The 17,830-nt window shown below is 41.3% G+C and overlaps 1 long non-coding RNA gene across 1 annotated transcript in view; it reads right to left on the reverse strand.

Moving 5' to 3' along the window:
* Positions 1-8,522: 8,522 nt before the first annotated feature.
* Positions 8,523-17,830, reverse strand: part of LOC117310321 (uncharacterized) — an 81,972-nt gene continuing 72,664 nt past the window's right edge. The window contains exon 3 of the long non-coding RNA XR_004524494.2: positions 8,523-9,658. This is a non-coding gene — a long non-coding RNA (uncharacterized lncRNA). The remainder of the gene's footprint in view (positions 9,659-17,830) is intronic.

A 17,830-nucleotide genomic window follows, 5' to 3' on the forward strand; every position in this document is an offset into this window, starting at 1 on the left:
GTTGGAGCATTTAATCCATTTACATTTAAGGTAATTATTGATATGTATGTGTCTATTCCCATTTTCTAAATTGTTTTGGGTTTGTTATTGTAGGTCTTTTCCTCCTCTTGTGTTTCTTGCCTAGAGAAGATCCTTCAGCATTTGTTGTAAAGCTGGTTTGGTGGTGCTGAACGCTCTCAGCTTTTGCTTGTCTGTAAAGGTTTTAATTTCTCCATCAAATCTGAATGAGATCCTTGCTGGGTAGAGTAATCTTGGTTGTAGGTTTTTCTCCTTCATCACTTTAAATATGTCCTGCCAGTCCCTTCTGGCTTGCAGAGGTTCTGCTGAAAGATCAGCTGTTAACCTTATGGGGATTCCCTTCTGTGTTATTTGTTGTTTTTCCCTTGCTGCTTTTAATATGTTTTCTTTGTGTTTAATTTTTGACAGTTTAATATGTGTCTTGGCGTGTTTCTCCTTGGATTTATCCTGTATGGGACTCTCTGTGCTTCCTGGACTTGATTAACTATTTCCTTTCCCATATTAGGGAAGTTTTCAACAATAATCTCTTCAAATATTTTCTCAGTCCCTTTCTTTTTCTCTTCTTCTTCTGGAACCCCTATAATTTGAACGTTGGTGCGTTTAATATTGTCCCAGAGGTCTCTGAGACTGTCCTCAGTTCTTTTCATTCTTTTTTTTTATTCTGCTCTGCAGTAGTTATTTCCACTATTTTATCTTCCAGGTCAGTTATCTGTTCCTCTGCCTCAGTTATTCTGCTATTGATCCCATCTAGAGTATTTTTCATTTCACTTATTGTGTTGTTCATCATTGCTTGTTTCATCTTTAGTTCTTCTAGGTCCTTGTTAAACATTTCTTGTATTTTCTACATTCTGTTTTCAAGATTTTGGATCATCTTTACTATCATTACTCTGAATTCTTTTTCAGGTAGACTGCCTACTTCCTCTTCATTTGTTAGGTCTGGTGGGTTTTTATCTTGCTCCCTCACCTGCTGTGTGTTTTTCCGTCTTCTCATTTTGCTTATCTTACTGTGTTTGGGGTCTCCTTTTTGCAGGCTGCAGGTTCATAGTTCCCGTTGTTTTTGGTGTCTGTCCCCAGTGGCTAAGGTGGGTTCAGTGGGTTGTGTAGGCTTCCTGGTGGAGGGGACTAGTGCCTGTGTTGTGGTGGATGAGGCTGGATCTTGTCTCTCTAGTGGGCAGGTTCACGTCTGGTGGTATGTTTCGGGGTGTCTGTGGACTTATTATGATTTTAGGCAGCCTCTCTGCTAATGGGTGGGGTTGTGTTCCTGTCTTGCTAGTTGTTTGGCATAGGGTGTCCAGCACTGTAGCTTGCTGGTTGTTGAGTGAAGCTGGGTGTTGGTGTTGAGATGGAGATCTCTGGGCGATTTTTGCCGTTTGATATTACGTGGAGCTGGGAGGTCTCTTGTGGACCAGTGTCCTGAAGTTGGCTCTCCCACCTCAGAGGCACAGCACCAAGAGCCTTTCATCCACACGGATCAGAATAATAGGGAGAAAAAGTAGAAAGAAATAAATAAAGAGGATAAAAGAAAAGAAAATAAAGTAAGGTAAAATAAAATAAAGTTATTAAAATAAAAAAATAAGAAAAACATTTTTAAGTAAAAAAAAAAAAAAACACGGACGGATAGAACCCTAGGACAAATGGTGGAAGCAAAGCTATACAGACAAAATCTCACACGGATGCATACACATACACACTCACAAAAAGAGGAAAAGGGGGAAACAAATCATAAATCTTGCTCTCGAAGTCCACCTCCTCAATTTGGGATGATTCGTTGTCTATTCAGGTATTCCACAGTTGCAGGTGCATCAAGTTGATTGTGGAGCTTTAATCCGCTGCTCCTGAGGCTGCTGGGAGAGATTTCCCTCTCTTCTTGGTTGTCACAGCTCCTGGGGTCAGCTTTGGATTTGGCCCTGCCTCTGCGTCTAGGTCGCCGGAGGTTGTCTGTTCTTCGCTCAGACAGGACAGGGTTAAAAGAGCCGCTGATTCGGGGGCTCTGCCTCACTCAGGCCGGGGGGGAGGGAGGGGCACAGAGTGCGGGGCGGGCCTGCGGCGACAGAGGCCGGCATGACTTGCAACAGCCTGAGGCCCGCCGTGCGTTCTCCCGGGGAAGCTGTCCCTGGATCCCGGGACCCTGGCAGTGGCGGGCTGCACAGGCTCCCGGAAAAGGGGTGTGGATAGTGACCTGTGCTCGCACACAGGCTTCTTGGTGGCGGCAGCAGCAGCCTTAGCTTCTCATGCCCGTCTCTGGGGACCGCGCTTTTAGCTGCGGCTTGTGCCCGTCTCTGGAGCTCCTTTAAGCAGCGCTCTGAATCTCCTCTCCTCGCGCACCAGGAAACAAAGAGGGAAGAAAAAATCTCTTGCCCTTCGGCACGTCCAGATTTTTCCCCGGACTCCCTCCCGGCCAGCCGTGGCGCACTAGCCGCCTTCAGGCTGTGTTCACGCCACCAACCACAGTCCTCTCCCTGGGCTCTGACCAAAGCCCGAGCCTCAGCTCCCAGCCCCGCCCGCCCTGGCGGGTGAGCAGATAAGCCTCTCGGGCTGGTGAGTGCCGGTCGGCACCGATCCTCTGTGCGGGAATCTCCCCGCTTTGCCCTCTGCACCCCTGTGGCTGCCCTCTCTTCCATGGCTCCGAAGCTCCCCACTCCGCCTCCCGCAGTCTCCGCCCGCGAAGGGGCTCCTAGTGTGTGGATACCTTTCCTCCTCCATGGTTCCGTCCCACTGGTGCAGGTCCCATCCCTATTCTTTTGTCTCTGTTTTTTCCTTTTCTCTTTTGCCCTACCCAGGTACTTGGGAGGTTTCTTGCCTTTTGGGAGGTCTGAGGTCTTCTGCCAGCGTTCAGTAGTTGTTCTGTAAGAGCTGTTCCACGTGTAGATATATTTCTGATGTATCTCTAGTCACAAACAATAAAGCAGGGCATTCAGGCAGTTTAACACAGCTTGAGTTCAGCCACCACCTTACACTACGATCTTCATTCAAATCTCAAAATGAACTCACATCAGATTTGTCCTTAGTCAGCAGAACACTCTTAAACTCAACTGTGGCCCTTCTTCCTTCTTCCCTCCTTTCTCACAGCACATCTCTTTAGTTTATCACCTGCTCTAAGCATCTTTAAATGGTTTCTCCCCATAAACTCTTACAGAAAACCTTTAACAAAAAAAAAAAAAATCAGAGTATTGCATTGTAAGAAAAAACTAGATAACATACCTCTCATTAATATTGCAAGCATTCGGGACTTCCCTGTTGGCGCAGTGGTGAAGAATCTGCCTGCCAATACAGGGGACACGGGTTCAAGCCCTGGTCCGGGAAGATCCCACATGCCCTGGAGCAACTAAGCCTGTGTGCCACAACTACCGAGCCAGCGCTCTAGAGCCCATGAGCCACAACTGCTGAGCCCTTCTGCCACAACTACTGAAGCCCCTGCACCTAGAGCCTGTGCTCTGCAACAAGAGAAGCCACCGCAATGAGAAGCCTGTGCACCACAAAGAAGAGTAGCCCCCGCTCGCCACAACTAGAGAAAGCCCGCACAGAGCAATGAAGACCTAACGCAGCCAAAAATAAATAAAATTTTTAAAGTACAGCAAGCATTCCATGAGCTCAACGGTCACAGGAGACACCATCAGATATGCTGCTTTCCATGATCACTTTCAGTATTTGCAGCAATCCATATCAGCTCCTGTCTCAAATTTCTTGTCCTCACAGTTATCTGCATGGAACCTTTGCCCCAAACTTCCGTGCATCTGTTTTCACTCACTCACCCTTCTAGTCTTTCAGACAATTTACAAATCACGACCTCCTAAAGCAGAATAAACCCAATCTCAACTGTTGTGCTTCCCTTCTTGCAGACGTATTTACTGAGAGCTCTGCCCTATCCTCTGATTCATCACCATACACTCTTTACCCTATGCTCATTTTGTTTCTTTCATTCATTTAAAATTGCAAAGGAACATAGAAAATATTTTAACCATATAAAAAATTAAAAATAATGTAAAAGTGCTCCTCTGACCAGCAACTAGATAATGAGATGCTTTGTTATAAATTTTTCAAAGCATTTCTTTGAGAAACAAAACATAAATCAAATACCCTTCCTTTGCATGTTTTCCATCGTTCCCAGAGGTAAGCGCTTGCTGGCAGTTACTATATATTCATCTGTATTTTCATATACTGAGTAAACCTGCATCACCCGTCATGATAGAATTCTGATCAGCATTATTTTACATTGTGCACTCAACTACACTGATACACATGGGTCTGCTTCAGTGTCGTCAACTGTTGTAAAGCATTGCGTGATACTAAGAGCAGTAATTTACACAATCCTTCGTAAAAGTACCTTACTTCTTCTGCAACGTTTTCTCTTAAAAACAGTACAAAGATGATGATCCCCAAGCATCCTCCTTATACAGGCATGTTTATCTGGTGATTATACCTAAGATGGAATTTCTGTGTCATAGGGTGTTCTTGCCTGAAACTTTGCTATTTCCAAATTGCTTTCCTGAGTAGTGGTACTAATTTTCACATAACCATCCTTGTGTTTTTGGTGTGTGCGGGTGTGCACTCTTCCTGAACTACACGTTGCTACAGGCATCCTGTCTATTTCTTGTCCCACTCCCAGAGTCATCCGTCTCTCCCAGGAGCCCTGGTTCCTTTACTGGAGGGTGGGGTTAGAAGTCAAGTTCTGGGCAGCAGATGGGCCTGTTGCTCCTAGAGTGTCATTTCTCCAGGAACTTGTCAGCTGACAGAGCAAGGAAATATGCGGGGTTCCCTCGGTCTCTGTGGGGGACTGGTTGCAGGACCCCCAGGGATACGAACATTCATGGATGTTCAAGCCCTTATATAAAATAGTTTAGTGTTTGCATATAGTGTACGCACAACCTCTTCTATACCTTAAGACATCTCTAGCTTACTTATAATACCTAGTACCATGTAAATAATTGTAAATGCAATGTAAGTCGCTGCTGGCTTATGGCACATTCAGATTTTGCTTTTTGGAACTTTCTGGAATTTTTTTCACCCCCCAAATACCTTTGATCCATGGCTGGTTGAATCTGAGGATATGAACTCTCGGATACGGAGGGCTGACTGTGTGTGTGCGTGCTGACTCATGTTTCTGCACGTGTCTCTCAGTATTGCTCTATGCGAGGATGGGTTTGTATATTAAGCAGAACCCGAGTGCATGGCAGTGTCCACAGCTCTGATCCATCACCACGTGGACCACTGTCACCTCCTTCATTGCTCATCTGCTACCTGGCTCCTGCAGTCCATATACCGATGGGTCAACCCCAGTGTACATGCAGGGCACTATCAGAATTGTTAAGCCATGCCCCTGTGGGAAACAGTTTTGTCAAGCAGAGTTCACTGCTTATCTGCAAGTCCTTTTGTCTTTCATCTTACAGATCCACCAATACGTAAAGAAATATTAGGTGAGCACCGGCCCCTAACCACACACCTCACTGAAGGTTACTTCACCCATTGGTAACACCATTAAATTCTCTTGACACAGCATACGTGTTTCATCCTGGGAGCCCGTAAAATTCTCAATATTTTTGTTATTGTTTTAATTTGCGTACCTTAGTTTCGGTCTCTGTGCTCTACAGTTCTGTGACTTTTGACAAATGGCTAGGGTCGCGTATCTGCCACTACTGTATCATACAGAATAGTTTCACCACCCTCAAAGTATCCCCCATGCTTCACCTATTCAAAACTCCTCCGCCCCAAAACCCTGGTTAACACGGACCTGTTTACCTTCTCTCTAGTTCTGCCTATTCCAGGATGTCATATAAATGGACTCATACAATGTATAGTCTTTTCAGACTGCCTTTTTTCTAATTGAAGTATGGTTGATTCACAATGTTTCAGGTGTACAGCAAAGTGATTCAGTAATATGTATGTGTGTGTGTTTATAGACATATATACAGATATATAAGTATATGCAACCACGTATATTCTTTTTCAGATTCTTTTCCATTATTTAGAATGCCTTCTTTCACTTAGTAGTATGCACGTAAGTTTCCTTTTTAAATGTCCTTGCCTTGTCTGGTCACTGAACAGGATCCCGTTGTGTGCCTGACCACCATTTCTTTGGTGGAGTAAATGGCTTCATGGAGTCATCTTCTCACTTTAACAGTAAAATCCACCAAATTGACAACGCTGGAGTGGGACTACATCCCATCACAGTGGCGTGGTTCTCAGCAAGTGATGTTTGCCGGTCCACCTCAACCCTGCCCTAGAATCCTTCATCAGGACTCCCAGTGTGGAAAAGAAACCCTAGTCTAGCATTAGGGTGTTCTATGGATTCCGAGACCGTAGTTGGCACGGGGACGGCTCCGTTCTCGGTTGTATGGATTCCGGGATCGTGCTTGATGTGGTGATGGCTCCATTCTCTGGGCAGTTCTGAGGTCCTTGACGCTGTCCTGCAGAAACACTGAGAGTCGCCTGCCTACCCAGACCCATAGGGCGCCTCAGGCATTGCTTCATTCTACTCTGTTTATCACTTGGAGACACCATGTTCTGATTAGTTGGCATGGGCTGTGCACCTGTTTTTCCAGTTGTATGAGTTCCCTATGGCTGCTGTAACGAAGTATTACCATCCTAGGGGCTGAAACAACACACTGATACTCTCACTCCCCTGGCGGTCAGAAGTGTCACGTGGGTCTCACTGGGCTCGGTGCAAGCTGTCCCTTGGCCCCCGTCCGTCTCTGAAGCCATCCATGGCTGGTCAAGTCTTTGTCACAAAGCTGTATCTCATGGTCTGACTCACCTGCCTTCCTGCTTCTCCACACTGTACAGGACCCTTGTGATGACACTCGGTCCACCTGGGTCATCCAGCATAGTTTCACCATCTCAAGCCTTTAACCTCATCACATCTGCCGGACCCATTTTGTCCTGTCAGGTAGGGTGTCCACAGAGTCCAGGGTGAGAATGGCGACATCTTTGGGAAATGGAGTGGGTGGGGATCATTCTGCCTGTGACACACGTTCATCCCTGGAATTTATAAGGTTTCAGCAAGTTGGCATAAGATTTTCCAGCCTCTGTATTCTTACATGAAAAAGGAGATAATGTAACGTCTGCGGTTGTGAGGCTCACACGCACTCATGTGTGTGGAGGCTTGGGGTACGTTGTTCACAGTCTACAAAAGACACCCTCCTTGGGCCCTCCCAGTTGGCTGCTGGCCGGATCCCAAAAAGGCACCCTTGCAGAGAAGCCAGAGTCATCTTCTTAATCGGTGCTTCTGTCCTGGACCACAGAGGCCCTGATGACATGTAATAAAAATGGACAGTCGCTGCCCTTTTGGTGAGGTCTCTCGGAATAACGGAGAGAACTTAGCCTTTGCCCCTCGGTGGGTGAAGGGCCAGCAGCTGCGTAACTGTTTTCTTGTCTTTAGATGTGATCACATCCTTGACCTCTGGTGAACAACATTTATCATGTTCAGAATGCCCTGCTTCAAGGATTGTTGCTTTGGTTTAAAAAAAAAAAAAAAAAAAAGCCTAATGCTGAGAGGGTTACCATGGCAAATTCCCTAAGGGCTTGACCAAGCAAATTATATTTCCGACAATTTCATCGTGGATTCTTTGCAACTGTACGCAGATATGTACGCAGCAACGTAGAAATGCACTTACTTAAAGCCTTTTTAATTTTTTTGTTTTTTACTTTTTATTGAAATGGTAGCGTCACTCCTGATATTTTTTACAAAGTTATAATCAGTTAATCAGTGAAGAAAGAAAATGCCTTCCCTGTAACGTCCCAATCCTACTTTCCAGAGGAAGGCACGTTCTGCGGTCACTGTTCCATGCTGTGGACTTCTGCACGCTTTGCAGGACAGTGGCACCAGGCTCCCATTGCAGCTCGTGCCTCTTGTTCTCCAGGCACCCCCGATTTCTCCCGATTCTTTGTGTCGGTGTTAGGGTTAGAGAAGAGGAATCTCCGCTGGGCCTCATGCTTCCTCTAGGTCTTATCCTATAAGGTATGGCTTGGCCACCATCTGGACTTGGCCGCTGTGTCTTACCACCAGACCTTTTTAATCCCTTTGGCTTGTAAAAGTGCTTGCGCATTCCCCGTGTGCCCTTCACTACCCATCATTTTACCGATGAGTTCAGGCTTCAGGATGGCAAAATCCTAACGGGAAGTGTCTTCTCAGGGCAGCATAAAGACCCCAGAAACCAGAGAAAAAGACAGAAAGCCCATCGGGGAAACACACAAGCAGCAGGAAATAGCTCAGCAAATTATTCTGCTGCAGGTACAGACAGACACTGTGTTCTAAGACACGGGGACCTGGTATCATAGTAATGAAAGGAGTGACCTGTTATCACTTGAATGAAAGGAGTGACCCATAATGGGGTCCCTTGGAAGGTTTGCTCTATGTAGTTTGGTGTTTATTTAACCCAGACATGGCCTACTCATGGCTTTGCACTTTCGTTTATTTTAATTTTTTATTGAAGTAGAGTTGATTTACAATATTGTGCTACTTTCAGGTGTCCAGCAAAGTGATTCAGTATTTTTGAAGATTATCTTCCATTATAGTGATTACAAGGTAATGGGTATCATTCCCTGTGCTGTACAATGAATCCTTGTTGCTTATCTGTTTTACGTATGGTAGTTTGTATCTCTTAATCCCATACCCCTAATTTATCCCCACGCTTCTCTTCCCTCTCCCCCCTGGTAACCACTAGTTTGTTTTCTATATTTGTGAGTCTGTTTTTGTTTTGCATGTACATTGATTTGTAGTTTTCAGATTCCACATATAAGTGATATCCTACAGTGTTTGCCTTTCTCTGTCTGACTCATTTCACGAAGCATAATATTCTTTAGGTCCATCCACGTTGCTGCAAATGGCACTGTCCCATTCGTTTAATGGCTGAGTAATATAATCCATACAATGTCTATCTAATGATACAAGTCTTCGATGCCAATGTGCCTGCCATTAGCATTGCCGGGCTTGTTCTAATTTTGTTTACGTGTATATTTCCATGGTCTTTGCCCTTTCTTTAGCAACTCTTCTGATTCAGCTTACATGTGTCTATTGAGTACATAAGAGTTGATTTGTTACAGAGTTGGTTTGGTGATGCTGTGGAAAGCTTTAATACAGTCTTTGGCTCACGGGCCTAGCCGCTCCGCGGCATGTGGGATCCTCCCGGACCGGGGCACGAACCCGTGTCCCCTGCATCGGCAGGTGGACTCTCAACCACTGCACCACCCGGGAAGCCCAATACAGTCTTGATCTTATGATCTCCTCTTGTCCTCATCTGTGTTTTTCAGTGGACGGTACCTGCCTTATTTTATTGGCCGGCTCTACTCGACATACTCTTTTGGTGTGTGAGTGGTGGTGGTGGCATGTGCCCATATTTGTTTCTCTTTCTATGACTGAATTGGTGATTAAGGTTTTGGTTCAACTGTTTCAATATTTCTCAAAATGAGGCAAAGGACCAGTCCATCAAAACCATCTGAGGTGTTTGAACACCACCATTTCCATTTCAGGAGACCCTCTTTCCAGACTCTCTTGGAAGGAAGGGCTTTGGAATCTTTCTCGTGAGCAACTCACACGATTTTAATACACAGTGGTGTCTAAATAATACCCTCCGTGGGGTTACTGTATGCCGAAATACCGTCGGTTGTTTTTTCACCATTGGAGATAGACTCTGTTGTACACCAGCTGAAAAAAAATAAAATACAAATTAGCACCTTTAAAATCCCTCTTCCTTCTTCTAGTCACACGCCAAAATTGTGTAATTAATTTTCCAATAAATTATGTAATTAAGGTGCACCATATGTGCTTTGTTTTGGAAGTGAAGTTTAAAAATTGTCTCGTTATCTATTTCAAGTAATTCAAAGTCATAGGATCTTTTATGGACATATTTTCATCAGTTGAGATTTAATTTGCTTTTGCTATTGGCTCTTTTTGACGAATTATTTTTCCTGTCGGCTTCTCTGTGTTTTAACTAGATTTAAAAAGGGATGGTGAACCACATGTCACTAAGGTATATTTATATATATGATTTATATATAGATATACACATTCAGATATATATTTTATATATTATAGAATATATAGAATTTATATATCACATATATACAAATATATATAGAATTTATAGATTATATAAAAATATATATCACTAAGATAGGTTTAGCATCTGGCGTGTGTATATGTATGTATACCAGTTGTATATGTGGATATACGCATATATCTCTGAGATATGTTTAGTGCTTAATGGTGACTGAGATTGAGCTTTATTTTTTTCTTGAGAAATAATGTACCATCTTATATCTGTACTTTGGAAAAATCCCTTGGTTTGTTTCGATTGTTATTAAATTTTCATATTTGTTTCATCACAGGCTAATCCTGCACTCATAACCTCCTTTTGTTTTTTTCCCATCCCTTCTTTTCCTAAATAACTTTAAAACAATGTGCTGTTTTACTCTTTTTCTAACAATGTATTTTTCGCTATAATTTTATCTTATGTATTACACTCACTGCAGAGAGGTTGTCTATATCATTCAATGGCCTAGTTATCACTCTTGTCATTCCTTGTCCTGAAGTTCTCTCGAGGCAGAATCTTGTTTTCTTGCTTTCAGGGGATTTTTTGTGTCTTGCGATGCAGGGTTTCATAGATTTTTTTGTCTGCTATTGTTGGTCGCGTTGTTTCCGGTAGTGGGTAAATCAGGTTCCTATAATTTCACGTTAAGGCCGAAGCACAGATAGTCTGGGTATCAGAAGAAAGTGATAAAGCAGTTGGAATTCTGCTGGGCGTCTTCTAAACCCTTCAGGCCCAAATGGTGTGTGCACATGAGGGCTAGGTAAAGAGCTGATGTGGAGAAAACTCTCCTGTGCAGCTGAGTGAGCCGTATTGGAGGAGATGGACTCTTTCCCTGGGAATTATTGAAAGGCGAGGGGATGTTGAACTGTGGGACAGAGACTGTTGCAGTAGGTACAACTCTAACCACAAGACCTGTGTCTATGGGGACGTATGTATGTGTATGGTTGATTCACTTTGTCGTACAGCAGACACTAAGACAGCATTATGAAGCAATTATACTCCAATAAACGTGAATTAAAATTTTTTTTTTCTTTAAAGGTGAGGCGGAAAGGAGAAACACTGAAACTTTAACAAGCATTTTGTTTTGATCAGCAAGTGTGGACAATTCAGTGCATTGTTTATGAGACAGACAGATAGGAAACTGGAGAGTCTGTGTCTGGCCCTGTCACATAGGTAGACAAGGCGGGGGGTAGTCTTACCAAGTCACGTGAGGAAGGAGTTTCCCAGAACACAAACGGGTGAGCTATTTCTTAATCGCTACTGCTTTCCCGGGTAACAGGGCTTGGGGGAAATTCAGCTTCGTTCATTTCTAGAGGTGGCTGTACATTTTAGGTTGACATAGCATTTCCATATGTCAGCCATCCAAGGAATGATGACTTTTGAATTTTGTTCAATAGGGTAAACCTGTATAGTACTCTGTTGATGTTGATAATTTAATGGGGTTACAAAAACAACAAAACTTTACTGAAGGCCATTTCTCTATCCTAATTTCCTCTCTAAGGACCCATCATTGGAATCCTCAGTACTGACTAATCTTAAAATGTCAAGACAACAGTTGCTCAGCGATCGCCTGCTACGGATTAAATATAAGCTTATTTACAATCTGTAGCTTTCCATGTTGGAGTCAGTAAGCCATAGACATTTGGGACACCAGAAAAAGAACATCCTTTGAGTTGCCAAATAAATGTAGCCATCTATTTCTGGCACCTTCTTTTCACAAGAAATGAAAATTAAAACCTGACTGGTTATTCCAATGTAGTCAAGTCTACCAGAGCCATCACCAAAGATCACCAGTCAGTGATCTTTGGCCTCCTGTGTCCATGTTTATGTAGAATATTTTCCTACAAAATTCTTCTCTTGTGCAAGTGATTCTCCAAAAATAGGGGAGGGGGAGAAAATCTCATTAAAATACAGGGATGTAACTGTTCCTGTGTTTCTCAATGCACTAAACACAAAGCTTGGCAGTTGAAGTTTGAAGATAGGTGTTGAAAACGTATGGCTTTATTGAGCCAGAGATCAAATTAATTCTTACAAAGGCACAGATTGAAGTGAAAGCAGTCGTTCAGTAGAAAAAAAAAATGACCAAGGCCCAATTATTTAAGCGTGGGTTTTGTAATGCAGTGCATTATAAAATTCAGTGTACTTTCAGCTTTCATCAATTCATGTATTAAGATGTTGGCATCATTTTATTGACCTAAAATATCAAACTACCTTCACTTCAGTAATTCAGTTTTCTGAGTGTTTTGACTTTTTTATGTTCAGAAAATAGGTTTCATCTGGGTTTTTCCATCATGTCTCAGAATTACAATAATTTTATCTTTAAAGAAAACAATCTTTATACTCTGAAATAATGGTTGGGTAATGAAGGCATGTGTTCATTTGCCTCATGCTTCTTTCAGAAAATTAGTAAAATTACTGAAAATTGCTCTGTAATATATAGCCTAGACTTACGCTAAAAAAAGCCAACTCTTTGCTTTAGAAATTCAGTGGAGGAGGGATATTACAGAACCTTCAGTAAAGGCATAGGGCTGCACTTCTGTAAGCATTATGACCACTTGAAAATAATTTTTTAAAAACCCTGAATAATACGTGGTAGTAGATATATTGGATGGAACTGGGTAAATAAAATTATATAAGCTAAATTAGTATCTGGCAAGCATAGCTGTACAAAATATATTTCCCACCACTTTTCCCTTTCTTTACAAAACAAACCACAGCAAACACTCAATCTGCCCTGACTCATAGAGCCATGTCACCCAGTTATGTTTAAAGACATATAACTAGAGGTATTGGGGATGGAGTTTCTAGGAAAAAGACCTTGGAAGTTTTTTTTTTAACATCTTTATTGGGGTATAATTGCTTTACAATGGTGTGTTAGTTTCTGGTTTATAACAAAGTGAATCAGTTATACATATACATATGTCCCCATATCTCTTCCCTCTTGCATCTCCCTCCCTCGCACCCTCCCTATCCCACCCCTCCAGGCAGTCACAAAGCACCGAGCTGATGTCCCTGTGCTATGCGGCTGCTTCCCACTAGCTATCTATTTTACAATTGGTAGTGTGTATATGTCCATGCCACTCTCTCACTTTGTCACAGGTCACCCTTCCCCCTCCCCATATATCCTCAAGTCCATTCTCTAGTAGGTATGTGTCTTTATTCCTGTCTTACCCCTAGGTTCTTCCTGACATTTTTTATTTCTTAAATTCCATATATATGTGTTAGCATACGGTATTTGTCTTTCTCTTTCTGACTTACTTCACTCTGTATGACAGACTATAGGTCTATCCACCTCATTACAAATAGCTCAGTTTCGTTACTTTCTATGACTAATATTCCATTGTATATATGTGCCACATCTTCTTTATCCATTCATCGGATGATGGGCACTTAGGTTGGCTCTTGGCTATTGTAAATAGAGCTGCAATGAACATTTTGGTACATGACTCTTTTTGAATTATGGTTTTCTCAGGGTATATGCCCAGTAGTGGGATTGCTGGGTCATATGGTAGTTCTATTTGTAGTTTTTTAAGGAACCTCCATACTGTTCTCCATAGTGGCTGAACCAATTCACATTCCCACCAGCAGTGCAAGAGGGTTCCCTTTTCTCCACACCCTCTCCAGCATTTACTGTTTCTAGATTTTTTGATGATGGCCATTCTGACTAGTGTGAGATGACATCTCATTGTAGTTTTGATTTGCATTTCTCTAATGATTAATGATATTGAGCATTCTTTCATGTGTTTTTTGGCAGTCTCTATATCTTCTTTGGAGAAATGTCTACTTAGGTCTTCTGCCCATTTTTGGATTGGGTTGTTTATTTGTTATTGAGCTGCATGAGCTGCTTATAAATTTTGGAGATTAATCCTTTGTCAGTTGCTTCATTTGCAAATATTTTCTCCCATTCTGAGGGTTTTCTTTTGGTCTTGTTTATGGTTTCCTTTGCTGTGCAAAAGCTTTGAAGTTTCATTAGGTCCCATTTGTTTATTCTTCTTTTTATTTCCATTTCTCTAGGAGGTGGGTCAAAAAGGATCTTGCTGTGATTTATGTCCTAGAGTGTTCCGCCTATGTTTTCCTCTAAGAGTTTGATAGTTTCTGGCCTTATATTTAGGTACTTAATCCATTTTGAGCTTAGTTTTGTGTATGGTGTTAGGGAGTGGTCTAATCTCATACTTTTACATGTACCTGTCCAGTTTTCCGAGCACCATTTATTGAAGAGGCTGTCCTTTCTCCACTGTACATTCCTGCCTCCTTTATCAAAAATAAGGTAACCATATGTGTGTGGGTTTACCCCTGGACTTTCTATCCTGTTCCACTGATCTATATTTCTGTTTTTGTGCCAGTACCATACTGTCTTGATTACTGTAGCTTTGTAGTATAGTCTGAAGTCAGGGAGCCTGATTCCTCCAGCTCCGTTTTTCTTTCTCAAGATTGCTTTACCTATTCGGAGTCTTTTGTGTTTCCATACAAATTGTGAAATTTTTTGTTCCAGTTCTGTGAAAAATGCCAGTGGTAGTCTGATAGGGATTGCATTGAATTTGTAGATTGCTTTCGGTAGTAGAGTCATTTTCACAATGTTGATTCTTCCAATCCAAGAACATGGTATATCTCTGCATCTATTTGTATCATCTTTAATTTCTTTCATCAGTGTCTTATAATTTTTGGCTTACAGGTCTTTTATCTCCTTAGGTAGGATTATTCCTCGATATTTTATTCTTTTTGTTGCAATGGTAAATGGGAGTGTTTTCTTGATTTCACTTTCAGATTTTTCATCATTAGTGTATAGGAATGCCAGTGATTTCTGTGCATTAATTTTGTATCCTGCTACTTTACCAAATTCATTGATTAGATCTAGTAGTCTTCTGGTAGCATCTTTAGGATTCTCTATGTATAGTATCATGTCATCTGCAAACAGTGACAGCTTTACTTCTTCTTTTCTGATTTGGATTCGTTTTATTTCCTTTTCTTCTCAGATTGCTGTGGCTGAAACTTCCAAAACTACATTGAATAAGAGTAGTGAGAGTGGGCAACCTTGTCTTGTTCCTGATCTTAGTGGAAATGCTTTCAGTTTTTCACCATTGAGGACGATGTTGGCTGTGGGTTTGTCATATATGGCCTTTATTATGTTGAGGAAAGTTCCCTCTTTGCCTACCTTCTGCAGGGTTTTTATCATAAATGGGTGTTGAATTTTGTCGAAAGCTTTCTCTGCATTTATTGAGATGATCATATGGTTTTTCTCCTTCAATTTGTTAATATGGTTTATCACATTGATTGATTTGCATATACTGAAGAATCCTTGCATTCCTGGAATAAACTGCACTTGATCATGGTGTATGATCCTTTTAATGTGCTGTTGGATTCTGTTTGCTAGTATTTTGTTGAGGATTTTTGCATCTACGTTCATCAGTGATATTGGCCTGTAGTTTTCTTTCTTTGTGCCATCCTTGTCCGGTTTTGATATCAGGTGATGGTGGCCTCGTAGAATGAGTTTGGGAGTGTTCCTCCCTCTGCTATATTTTGGAAGAGTTTGAGAAGGAAAGGTGTTAGCTGTTCTCTAAATGTTTGATAGAATTCGCCTGTGAAGCCATCTGGTCCTGGGCTTTTGTTTGTTGGAAGATTTTTAATCACAGTTTCAATTTCAGTGCTTGTGATTGGTCTGTTCATATTTTCTATTTCTTCCTGATTCAATCTTGGCAGGCTGTGCATTTCTAAGAATTTGTCCATTTCTTCCAGGTTGTCCATTTTATTGGCATAGAGTTGCTTGTAGTAATCTCTCATGATCTTTTGTATTTCTGCAGTGTCAGTTGTTACTTCTCCTTTTTCATTTCTAATTCTAGTGATGTGAGTCTTCTCCCTTTTTTTCTTGATGAGTCTGGCTAATGGTTTATCAATTTTATCTTCTCAAAGAACCAGCTTTTAGTTTCATTGATCTTAGCTATCATTTCCTTCATTTATTTCGATCTCATTTTTATGATTTCTTTTCTTCTGCTAACTTTGGGGGCTTTTGTTCTTCTTTCTCTAATTGCTTTAGGTGCAAGGTTAGGTTGTTTATTCGAGATGTTTCCTGTTTCTTAAGGTGGGCTTGTATTGCTATAAACTTTCCTCTTAGAACTGCTTTTGCTGCATCCCATAGGATTTGGGTCGTCGTATCTCCATTGTCATTTGTTTCTAGGTATTTTTTGATTTCCTCTTTGATTTCTTCAGTGATCACTTCGTTATTAAGTAGTGTATTGTTTAGCCTCCATGTGTTTGCATTTGTTACAGATATTTTCCTGTAATTGATAGCTAGTCTGATAGCATTGTGGTCGGAAAAGATACTTGATACAATTTCAATTTTCTTAAATTTGCCAAGGCTTGATTTGTGACCCAAGATATGATCTATCCTGGAGAATGTTCCATGAGCACTTGAGAAAAAAGTGTATTCTGTTGTTTTTGGATGGAGTGTTCTATAAATATCAAGTCCATCTTGTTTAGTGTATCATTTAAAGCTTGTGTTTCCTTATTTATTTTCATTTTGGATCATCTGTCCATTGGTGAAAGTCCCCTACTGTGAATGTGTTACTGTTGATTTCCCCTTTAATGGCTGTTAGTAATTTCCTTATGTATTGAGGTGCTCCTATGTTGGATGCATAAATATTTACAATTTTTATATCTTTTTCTTGGATTGATCCCTTGATCATTATGTAGTGTCCTTCTTTGTCTCTTCTGATATGAGAATTACTACTCCAGCTTTCTTTTGGTTTCCATTTGCATGGGATATCTTTTTCCATCCCCCCACTTTCAGTCTGTATGTGTCTCTAGGTCTGAAGTGGGCCTCTTGTAGACAGCATATATATGGGTCTTGTTTTTGTATCCATTCAGCCAATCTGTGTCTTTTGGTGGGAGCATTTAGTCCATTTACATTTAAGGTAATTATCGATATGTATGTTCCTATTCCCATTTGCTAAATTGTTTTCGGTTCGTTATTGTAGGTCTTTTCCTTCTCTTGTGTTTTTTGCCTAGAGAAGTTTCTTTAGCATTTGTTGTAAAGCTGGTTTGGTGGTGCTGAACTTGCTCAGCTTTCGCTTGTCTGTAAAGGTTTTAATTTCTCTAACAAATCTGAATGAGATCCTTACTAGGTAGAGTAATCTTGGTTGCAGGCTTTTCTCCTTCATCACTTTGAATATGTCCTGCCAGTCCCTTCTGGCTTGCAGAATTTCTGCTGAAAGATCAGCTGTTTACCTTATGGGAATTCCCTTCTGTGTTATTTGTTGTTTTTCCCTTGCTGCTTTTAATATGTTTTCTTTGTATTTAATTTTTGACAGTTTGATTAATGTGTGTCTTGGCGTATTTCTCCTTGGATTTATCCTGTATGGGACTCTCTGTGCTTCCTAGACTTGATTAACTAACTATTTCCTTTCCCATAATAGGGAAGTTTTCAACTCTAATCTCTTCAAATATTTTCAGTCCCTTTCTTTTTCTCTTCTTCTTCTGGAACCTCTATAATTCGAACGTTGGTGCGTTTAATGTTGTCCCAGAAGTCTCTGAGACTGTCCTCTGTTCTTTTCATTCTTTTCTCTTTATTCTGTTCTGCAGTAGTTATTTCCACTATTTTATCTTCCAGGTCACTTATCTGTTCTTCTGCGGCAGTTATTCTGCTATTGATCCCATCTAGGGTATTTTAGTGTTGTTCATCAGTTTGTTTCATCTTTAGTTCTGCTAGGTCCTTGTTCAATGTTTCTTGCATTTTGTCTATTTTATTTCCAAGATTTTGGATCATCTTTACTATCATTATTCTGAATTCTTTT

This window comes from Tursiops truncatus, chromosome X, assembly GCF_011762595.2.
Source record: "Tursiops truncatus isolate mTurTru1 chromosome X, mTurTru1.mat.Y, whole genome shotgun sequence".
NCBI lineage: Eukaryota > Metazoa > Chordata > Mammalia > Artiodactyla > Delphinidae > Tursiops > Tursiops truncatus.